Here is an 11,988-nt window from a genome sequence, read left to right on the forward strand (position 1 = left end):
GTAGATAGAGATGATCAATCTGAATAAACAATCAGGGTGCAAGGAGTGGCCTTCATTTGAGGCTGTTAATACTGACAGGTGTTGAACCATCGGGTACTGTGCTGGTTCAAAAGCATTTACAAGTCCAGACAAAGTAAAGAAGTGGAGTTAGCCATGGCTTAATTCTTTTTGTTCAACTTTTTCATACTTCGGTACTTACTAGAAAACTTTTATCCTATAACTAGATGACCAACACATACATTTACTTTACACTTTCACAAAATTACTCCTAAAGAGTTGTTTTCATCACCAAATAAACATCTAATATGTGTCTTTTACTCATTGGTTTCAAATTTCATATTTTTGATATGGTAGCTATTCTTCTAAATGTCGTCTTAAGCAAAGTGATGTGTTAAGAAGCTCAGGTGCTGTACAGCCCCCCCCCCCCCCACACACACACACACACAGTTACCCATTAAAGACAGGGCACACCCATTATCCCTCCTCCTAAAAGCCTCAAGTCCCCTGTGTTACGTAACATTGCAGTTAAACCGGCTCTGAGAGCGTCAGGCAGTCACAGGAGACTTCTTTCTGACAGTCGTGTGTCACTCTGCTTCTGCTGCTGCTGCATCTCACTGAATTATTAATTCAGAAATATTGAACTGTCAATATATTAATAACGTGTGTGTGTGTAGTTGTCACTGTGTGTGTTGTTGTCACTGTGTGTGTGTGTGTGTGTGTGTGTGTGTGTGTGTGTGTGTGTGGTTGTCACTGTGTGTGTGTGTGGTTGTCACTGTGTGTGTGTGTGTGTGCCCCTGCTCCCGGCCACCAGTGTGTTACTACCACATTCCCTGCCAGTCATCACCCGATCACATGACACTGCCAAGTCAGGATACGGTTGCTAGGCAACACTCTTACATCCTCCCTCCTGCATTCTCTCTTTTAGCCCATCATCAAACAGCGATTACGTCGGTTGGGGGGATGCGACGTTTATTTATAGAAACCGTGTTAAATGAGGGGGAATTACGTGTTGGGTCTAAAATTAAACTTGCCATCTCCCTTTCTCTCTCTCTCTCTCTCTCACACACACACACACACACACTATCTCTCTCTCACACTATCTCTCTCACTTTCTCTCTCTCTCTCTCTTTCCTTTGCTTGCTCTCTTTCTCTTTCTGGCAGATTCATTCACAGATGCAGCGAGGAGAAGGGTGAGATAAGAGGACAAGGATGCATCAGGAGTGAGAAGCAAGGAGATCTAGTTGTGAGATAATATCCAGTACAGTACAGATCATTTGTTTTATACACAAATACAAAAGATTATATAGATCATCAAGACACATCTTTAGGTCCACCCATTGCCATAAAATATGAACACATATGCATATAAATGAAAATTAAACTCTAATCCACGTATTTATATCCCCTTAACATCCTTCGCCCACCGGCGGGCGATTTGCCCCTCCCGCTGAAATTATGATACACAGCAATATATACAGCTTCAACTTCCGTCAATATGGACATGCTATACATCGTTAGAAAGGTTAGAATCTCCGCAATGCAACCATCCAGTTGATTTTACAGAAATCAGGAGCACCAAACTATAAATCATTAATATTTACAGGCATGGTAAACGTGAGGTACATAAAATAAACAGCGACTCCCTACCTTTGAAGCAGTCATGAAGCCCAATTATGTGTCCATTCCTCAATTGTTTATATTCATTCTGTTCATAAGACTCCACTGATCAAAAGTATCAAAATGGTTTTTCATAAAATTATTCCAGTTTATGAATATTGTCCTGTAAACTCCATTGTTCACCGTCTGCCAACTTTGATCGTCAAATAAAATGCAAACTTTCCTGAGCCTTAGCGATATTTTCCTTAGTTCCTGTATAGCGTTGTTGGGTATGTTTGTTTTTCTTATCTTCCTATCTATAAAACAAAAGTGTCCCTATCTTTTTCTGTTGAGTTTTCATCCCGGTACACCCTGTGAAAGAGACCAAGCGCTCCCAATTTGGAGGACCAATAGGCTCGGTCTTCTGTTCTTTGAGGCCCTAGTATAACCTAGGCTTATTGGCTATCGACATGTCAATCATTCAGGATTGTAGCCAATAAATTTACCTTTCCAACGGTGGTAGGCATGTCCATGGGGGGTTAGTATGACCAGAGAGGACTTTGGTATGACCCAAACTATGACGCCGCGTAACCTAACGTGCAGGCTCACTTCTCAGAGCATAGCGCATGCGTAGTAGTGACGCACGCTCGCCCGGACATTTAAACTTTTTTCTTCGGATATTTTGGATATTTTACGACGCCGAAAGCTACAAAGACGACCAAGTATGTACTGGAAGAGGCTTTGGAGGCTTTTGGAGATGGTTATGGTATCTGAAGAAAGTGAAGATAGTGAATGACTCTGAGAAAGAGGAGATGTTTACTGACGGACTTCACTACATCTTAGATCGGTGAGTAACGGTATCTTTGATAATGCTTTATAGATTATATCTGTTTGTTTATTTATTTATTTATTTAGCCATGAATGAAAGCTGAATTAACGTTAGTGGGTGGGGGGTTAGGGTTAGAACAGTAGGCTACAGTAAAGTAGCGTTTCACAAAATGGCTGCCAGCCACTAAATCAAAACAACACAGTAAAGCCAAGGAGTGGTGGGGAGGGTGTCTGATTATTTAGACTTATTTAGACTATAAAATACAGTAGCGTTTCACAAAATGGCTGCCAGCCACTAAATGATAACTACACAGCACAATACTTTGCAAATTGTCCCCTGGTAACTCTAGTTTCAACTGTAGGACTAAAGTTATGTAATCCCCCTCTTTCTTTGTGTGACCCTAATTCCACTTTTATTTAGATTTTTTTTATCAAGCTTGTAAACAAATTGAACTGATTTTTTTTTTTTTACTGTATTGACTTTACATTAGGCTTTTATTTATTGTGAATGCCCAGACACTGGGTATATTACCCCAATATAATTATTCTGTTTATTAGTTATTTTTCTGATGTTTTTGTGTAATTGTTTTACTATAATTTGTTTACATCTGTGCATTACATTGTGATTTGTAGGTCACAGACTGACAGTGATGTAGTTTGGGAGCCTGAGACTGAGGCAGACAGACCCCCAACCCCCCTCTCCTGCTGTGGGCAGTCGTCAGAAGCGTCAACGATCCTCTTCTGCATCACCTGGACCAAGGACCTGCATCAACATCCCACCCCCACCCATCCACCTCATGTTGCACTGCACCCCCAAACCCAACAGTATTTGCATTACTTTTTACTTTTATACACTTTTTTATAGTTTTTGCATGTTGTTCATATTTAGTTCATATTCTGTATATTTTGTATAGTTTATGCATTGTTCATATTTTGTTGATATTGGCACAGTTGTACATATAGTACTAGTACATTTGAAGAATAAAAAAAAAATTTAGTGTCTTGTCACATGACAATATTTCAATATAGCCAGCTAAAACCCATGTGGAGACCCCTCCAACCACTCATCAAATGAATGTGTGAAAAAATGTGTTTTGAACCATGGTGAAAGGTTTTATAGTCACCAAAATGCTTCAGCAGTGTTTCCAGTGTCACAGAAGTGAGTAAATGCACGATTTGGAGACGTTTTGGAGAGGTTTGGGAGCGCCAGTGACACCACTAACTAAAAACCATAACTTTCATAAGGGTAGGCCTAGAGGTCTGAAACTTTGTCCATGTGTGGTTGACAAGATGTAGAAGGTATGTGGCATAAAGCATTGCCTAGTTATTGTTATTCAAAAATGGCATAGTTTAGGCGAAGACAAAAAAAATGTTTTTGAGCCATGTTTGAGATGATGTAGTATCATACATGCATCTAGGACTTGCAGTTATTGTGTTATACGCTTTTCCATTTAGGTATGCCAAATAGGCGAAAATTACCCAAAACAGGTGGATGCTAAGGGGATAAGATGCACAGCAGCAGAGATTTGCTGCCTATATTGACGATGTCTCTCTAAAACATAAACCATAAACTAGTAAATCATTTCCTTTCCCCATTAACACTCCTGTCACAGCTGCTGTCGCCCAAAGTTAAATCACCCCGCAGCTTCCACATCCCACAAGTCCTGCCAAGAGAAACCATTTTAAAGGTTTGCTGTGCAGGAGCTGGTGTTAAAATGGAGAGCCCATCATACTGTAACCACAGCTGTCCTTGTAATGGATGGATGAGATCTGCAGGATGACAGGATGACAGGATGGTGGGTGGAATAAAGGATGTGTGGAGAAGGAGGAAGTAACTAATAGGTGTTGTAAGGAGGGAACAAGAGGATGGAAAGATGTACATGCAGAAACTATACACATGCATTTCCTGCAAACAAGACTTTAGTTTGGGTGGGATGGGTACAACATTTAATTAACATCAATACACTGATGTTTTAGAGGAGCTCCAGTTTGTACATTTAAATTGAACCAACTCAAGTGTGAAGTTCTTTTCATTTGGCTTTTGTCAAGTGTCTGGATAGTGTTGTTTTCTTCACAGGTTCGTAGTGAGGAAATTTCAGTCATGACTTGTTTGTATTGATTCACGGCTGAGTTCATTCCACGATGATTAGAGAAAGCTTTTCACCGGGTCAGAGCACCCATTCTCATTTTGAAAATGACTTCAAAATGAAAATGAGTTTCAATAGCAACAGTGCATTGTTTGCTTTTTCTCATGTGTCTATTACGTCTTTTTTTTTTCTCTCTCTGTTTACCAAGGCTGTCACCTTCACACTCCGACAAAGTCAGGCCCATTGAACCACTCCAAACAAACCGTATAACAACACCTGCACGGTCAAGCAATTAGCAGTCTGTGATGCTGTTTCACTCTATTACCTTTTATTGTAAGATGTTCTTGTTTCCACTCCTGTTATATTTACCGAGCATGTTGCACAAGACAAATGAGCAGACATTAGAGAATGTGTCCCAGTGCTGCTAACCCCCATTACTCTGGAGACGAGGTCCACTAACCTCATCAGAGTGTGTAGTTGTCAGTTTTACTATGTGGGCTAAACAGAGCTAAAACAAGTCTAAGGCTGTGTTCAAAACCGCATACTACATGCTACATACTTCTATACTACATACTACATACTTCTATACCACATACTACATACTTCTATACTACATACTTCTAAACTACATACTTCTATACTACATACTACATACTTCTATACTACATACTACATACTTCTATACTACATACTACATACTTCTAAACTACATACTTCTATACTACATACTACATACTTCTATACCACATACTACATACTTCTATACTACATACTACATACTTCTATACTACATACTACATACTTCTATACCACATACTACATACTACATACTACTATACTACATACTACATACTTCTATACTACATACTACATACTTCTATACTACATACTACATACTTCTATACCACATACTACATACTTCTATACTACATACTACATACTTCTATACTACATATTACATACTTCTACACTACATACTACATACTTCTATACTACATACTTCTATACTACATACTACATACTTCTATATTACATACTACATACTTCTATACTACATACTACATACTACATACTTCTATATTACATACTACATACTTCTATACTACATACTACATACTTCTATACTACATACTACATATTTCTATACTACGTACTACATACTTCTATACTACATACTACATACTTCTATACTACATACTACATACTACATACTTCTATACTACATACTTCTATACTACATACTACATACTTCTATACTACATACTTCTATACTACATACTTCTATACTACACACTACATACTTCTATACTACATACTACATACTTCTATACTACACACTACATACTTCTATACTACATACTACATACTTCTATACTACATACTACATACTTCTATACTACATACTACATACTTCTATACTACATACTACATACTTCTATACTACATACTACATACTTCTATACTACATACTACATACTTCTATACTACATACTACATACTTCTATATTACATACTTCATACTTCTATACTACATACTTCATACTTCTATACTACACACTACATACTTCTATACTACATACTACATACTTCTATACCACATACTACATACTTCTATACTACATACTACATACTACATACTTCTATACTACATACTACATACTTCTATACTACATACTTCTATACTACATACTATGTACTACATACTTCTATACTACATACTACATACTTCTATACTACATACTTCTATACTACATACTACATACTTCTATACTACGTACTACATACTTCTATACTACATACTACATACTTCTATACTACATACTTCTATACTGCATACTACATATTACATACTTCTAAACTACATACTTCATACTTCTATACTACATACTTCTATACTACATACTACATACTTCTATACTACATACTACATACTTCTATACTACATACTACATACTTCTATACTACATACTTCTATACTACATACTACATATTACATACTTCTAAACTACATACTACATACTTCTATACTACGTACTACATACTTCTATACTACATACTTCTATACTACATACTACATACTTCTATACTACATACTTCTATACTACATACTACATACTTCTATACTACATACTTCTATACTACATACTACTATACTACATACTTCTATACTAACACTACATACTTCTATACTAACACTACATACTTCTATACCACATACTACATACTACTAAACTACATACTACATACTTCTATACTACATACTACATACTTCTACACTACATACTACATACTTCTACACTACATATTACATACTTCTATACTACATACTACATTCCTTCCGTCTTTATTCCTGTCTACTCTTCCTTCTCCTTCTTTTCCTTCCTTCCTTCTATCTTTCCTTCCTTCCTTCCTTCCTTCCGTCTTTCATTCCTGTCTACTCTTCCATATCCTCCTTCTATCTTTCCTTCCTTCCTTCCTTCCTTCCATCTTTTTAATGATCCGGCCCACGTGAGATTCAATTGGGCAGTATGTGGCCCTTGAATGAAAATGAGTTTGACTCCCATAGTCTAGGCATAATTTCTGAAAATGTGCTTATTTAAAGTGGTGGAGGCATTTTGCAAATATTTATAACATACAACATTTCTAGGGGTATTAAGGGGTGCTGAATCCAACTCTGCTGTATATGAAGCTCAGAAATGCCCCAAAATGCCTCAAAATTTGAGAAATCCAACATGGCCGCCGCCACTGCCAGGCTGAAATCTATTTTTCAGTGTATCTTTTTGACTAAACAAGGTTAAAACATGAATTAAATGTGCTTCTGGAGGTTTTCCTACATGAGCAATCTGATGGCATATTCAGATTTGAGATGTAATGTGAAGAAACTGCTTAGATATTGCAAAACTAGTTGTTTAGTGAATAACTACTCAGCTATTCTTCACATTACATTTCTCAATTTTGAGGCATTTTGGGGCATTTTTGAGCTTCATATACAGCAGATTTGGATTCAGCACCCCTTAATACCCCCTAGAAATGTTGTATATTATAAATATTCACTAAATGCCTTCGGGGTTCTCATTTTGTGAAAACTGATATATTCTGTGAGTTTCACCCTGAAAGGCTCTCTCTGTACGTTTACAGCTATAAATCAAAAATATAGTCCAGTGTACGTTCAACTTATAAGTGAAAACACAAAGTTCCAGCTCCATATACCCTTAGTAATATTTAATAATAAATGTCATGTAGTCCTCAGCTCCTACTGCTTCAGCACATATAAGGCCATTGGAAACCTAATGCACAACACTGACTAATATAAATTCTTAATGGTCTTACAGAAAGCTACCATTCACATTATTACTATAAAACATGTATGCAATAATAATAACATAGTTCATTAGTGCTCATGAACTCTATCTGTCATATAAAATACCAGTTTTATGTCCACTATATGTGAAAGTACAGTATATATTCATGGCAATATATCAAAATATTCCACTTCTTGAATCATTATAATCTCATAATAGAAATCCAGGCAACCCCCTTAGCATACTTTAAAAATGTAAACATGTAATAGACACTGAACTATATAACTTGTTTAATGTCTTCAGTTTCCTCCTGGCCCTGCAGCGGAAAATGGACTGATTTTATCTCAAGGTCCTATCAAATCTCCTGCTCCTCGCACCGGTGGAGCCATAACATGATGAATGGCCAGTGATTTCCTCTACAAGGTCATCCTGACACCTCTAAACATTTGTGTGTGTGTGTGTGTGTGTGTGTGTGTGTGCATGTGAGTGTGTGTGTGCGTGTGTGTATCCCGGGGAGACAGAGTTGGGTTTTGTTAGCAGGCCAAAATGAAACATCAACATTATGAGAGATAAGGAGAAGGAGATGAGTGTCTGAGTTGGCAGCATTACTCATGTGAGTCGCTGGACAGACCTGAAATATAATAGTCCAAAAAAACACAGACATTGGTACCGAGGTACAGATAAGGAAAGGAAAGACATTTTATATTCAACAATCTGAAATTGAATACATTTTTTAACTAAGCTTTTTAATACTGTATGTTGTAATATCAAATATCAAAAGAGCCTAAAATGTAAAAACATACACTTAACCTTTGTGTCGTCCTCCCGGGTCAAATTGACCCCATCTGTTTTGACTGTTCCTTCTTTCCTTCCTTCCTCTTTTCCTTTCTCCCTCCTCCTTTCCTTCCTTCCTTCCTTCCGTCTGCCCTTCCTTCCTTCCTTCCGTCTGTCCTTCCCTCTTTCCTTCCTTTCTTCCTTCCTTCTTTACTTCCTTCCTCTTTTCCTTTCTCCCTCCCTCCCTCCTCCCTCCTTCCTTTTTCCTCCCTCCCTCCTCCCTCCCCCTTCCTTTTTCCTCCCTCTGTCCTTCCTTCCTCTGTCCTTCTTTCCTTCCTTCCTCTTTTCCTTTCTCCCTCCCTCCTTCCTTTTTCCTCCCTCTGTCCTTCCTTCCTTCCTACCTTCTTTCCTTCCTACCTTCTTTCCTCCTTCCTTCCTCCCTACCTCTTTTCCTTTCTCCCTTCCTCCTTCCTTCTTTCCTTCCTTCCTTCCATTCCTTCCTTCTTCTTCTCCTACTTTAAAACAGTGACATCTTATAAAGTGATGAATGTGAAATGACCCAAAAACTTTCCAAAGCATCATAACTCAGAGATTCAAGCTACATTATGTTTGAATGTGGTTCTTTTTTTTCTCTATGGCTTCAAATTAACACAATTTTCTGAATTTTATAATATGATTGACAGACTGGCTATGGTACAATGTGTTGTTGAGGTCATTTATGCTTTTAGTTATTTAGAGAGGACACAGACAAATAGAGTTCAATCAGTCCTGTTTATTTCCCAAACCCAGCGCCTCGGTACACATCTCAAACCTACGGCACAAAACACAAACTTGGATAACTTGTCTTCAGCTCTGATGCGTGCAGCTCCGTCTCAGTCCAGCCCACTACCGTAGCGACAAAGGAGAGCTTGATTAGTTAACTCACTCCAGCTGAGCTAATCAACCAACCTGGGGCTGCTCCTGCTCGTGTTCCTACAGCTGACTACCCAAACCCATGACCCTTAATTATCTAATTTAAATTGTAGATGTAAAATGATTGTTTAACATCATAATTTCAGTATTATATAGGCCTTAACCCTCCCGTTGTCCTCGAGGGAGGAAGGGAGGAAAGGAGGGATGAAGGAAGGAAGGAAGGAAAGGAGGGAGGGAGGAAGGGAGGGATGAAGGAAGGAGGAAAGGAAAGGCAGGAAGGAAGGACGGAGAAAAAAAAAGGACGGAAGGAAGGAAGGTGGGAGAAAAGAAAAGAGGAAGGAGGGAGGAAGGGAGGGAGGAAAGGGAAGGAAAAAGGGAGGGAGGGAGTTAGGAAAAGAGGAAGGGACGAAGGAAGGAAAGAAGGACATATGAAAGGAAGGAAGGAAGGAAAGAAGGAGAGAGGGAGGGAAGGAAGGAAGGAAGGAAGGAGGAGGGAGGGAGAAAGGATAAGAGGTAGGGAGGAAGGACAGAGGGAGGAAAAAGGAAGGAGGGGGAAGGAAGGAAAGATGGAAGGAAGGGAGGGAGGGCGGAAGGTGGAAAGGATAAGAGGTAGGGAGAATGGAAGGAAGGAAGGAAGGAAAGAAGGAAGGGAGGGAGGGAGGGAGGGAGGGAGGGCGGAAGGAAAGAGGGAAGGACAGACGGAAGTAAGGAAGGAAAGACGGAATAGTCAAAACAGACGGGGTCAATTTGACCCGGGAGGATGTTTTTGCATTTTAGACTCTTTTCCAACTTCAGCCGAGGTATTAATCTATTTGTTTGTGTTTCAAACGCCTCATAAGTCAGCATGGATCTACTATACTCGCCTGCTGTTTCCTTTTTTCTGTCTATGAATGTTTATAGGGGATCTTTAACCTTAACAGTGTTGATCTGGTTTTATGAGCTTCCCCTCGAGCAGTGTCTGGTGTTTGGTCTGCAGAATGAAATGACCGTTTGTCTCCATGAAAATCTGTCAAGCATCATTTCAACCTCAATTTAAAAAAAAACAAAGTGTGCACTTAAACATAACTGTTGCTGTTTTCTCTTCTTTAACCATCCTGTTGTCCTCAAGTCAAGGAAGGAAGGGAGGAAGAACTAAGGAAGGAAGAAGCCAGGAAAGGAGGGAAGGAAGGAAGGAGGGAGGGAGAAAGGAAAAAAGGAAAGGGAATGAGGAAGGAAAGACCCGAAAGAGAAGAAAGAGAAGGAGGGAGGAAGGAAGGAACAGTCAAAACAGACGGGGTCAATTTGACTCGGGAGGACGACACAAAGGTTAACAGACACTGTCACAGATTGAAAACCAAACTGAAATATCCATAAAGAGACTGTCAGGTGTAATTTCAACTTCTCCATTTAACCTGCACTACAGTATTTAAACACACTACTTCCTTTACATACTGGGACCCTGCTTCACTCATATCAGACAGCACGAGGCTAAAGATTTGTACGTTTCAGGGTTGTCCTATCTATAAATACACCACGGTTCAAAACAAGTGATCAATCGTTAGTGACGTGCTGGAAGTCATTCTGACCTTGCTCTCTATCAGGAGGCCTGAACAGGACAAAAATAGCATCTACGGCCAGCTCTCACTGCTCACGATTAATATTTCATCAGAGGGGGGAAACAATATATTTTGGGAAAATCCGTGAGTGTGAGGCAGGAGTTTGTCTAACACAGTCACGCCTCTCCCAGCTGGAGCTTTGTTGTGGTAAAAAAAAAAAAAATGGCTGCTGTCCTGGCCCAAAAGAAAAGAGCTACACTCTGCTGTCTCTTTAAGGCCCGTCTCTGCTGTGACAGCCAATCACTGCTCGGAAAAGGCGGCTAGACCGTCCTTGTCGACGACCTTGATGGAGGAGGAGTGAAGGAATGAGGAGAATGTGTGAGAGAAGGATGGGAGTAATGAATAGATGAGGATGACGGAGGAAAAGGTTTATATAAAAAGAGGAAAAGTCTTTTCCTGGCTTCCCTCTTTTTCATACTCTAATCCCTCCTCTTTCTCCATCTATCTAACCCCCCCCCCTCCTCCTCCTCCTCCTCCCGTCCTCCAACACACACACACACAGAGCCCTCCTGTCGTTCCTCTCTTCTGACAACCCTGCAGCGTGTTGCATAATTCCCAGTGTGGGGGAGGCAGGATGGGATGGAGAAAGGGAAGGAAGGGTGAGAGAGGGTGAGAGAGGGTGAGAGAGGCAGAAGGGAGCATGACTCACGATGCAACATGCACCACAACGCCAGACCGAGCTGGAGAACTGAAATAATACCTAAACGGTTCATGACCAACAGGCATGAATTTGACACTAATGAACCACCTACTTTCACTAATGATATCATTTGTTTATGGAGTACACGGCTGCTTTGATAGAAGCATTACGCTGATAAGGAATGAAAGACAGTTTTTAGATAGGGGATAGAGGGATAGGATGAACATTGATGCTGAATAAGAGATGAGTTGTCT

This window comes from Scomber japonicus, chromosome 15, assembly GCF_027409825.1.
Source record: "Scomber japonicus isolate fScoJap1 chromosome 15, fScoJap1.pri, whole genome shotgun sequence".
Taxonomy (NCBI): domain Eukaryota; kingdom Metazoa; phylum Chordata; class Actinopteri; order Scombriformes; family Scombridae; genus Scomber; species Scomber japonicus.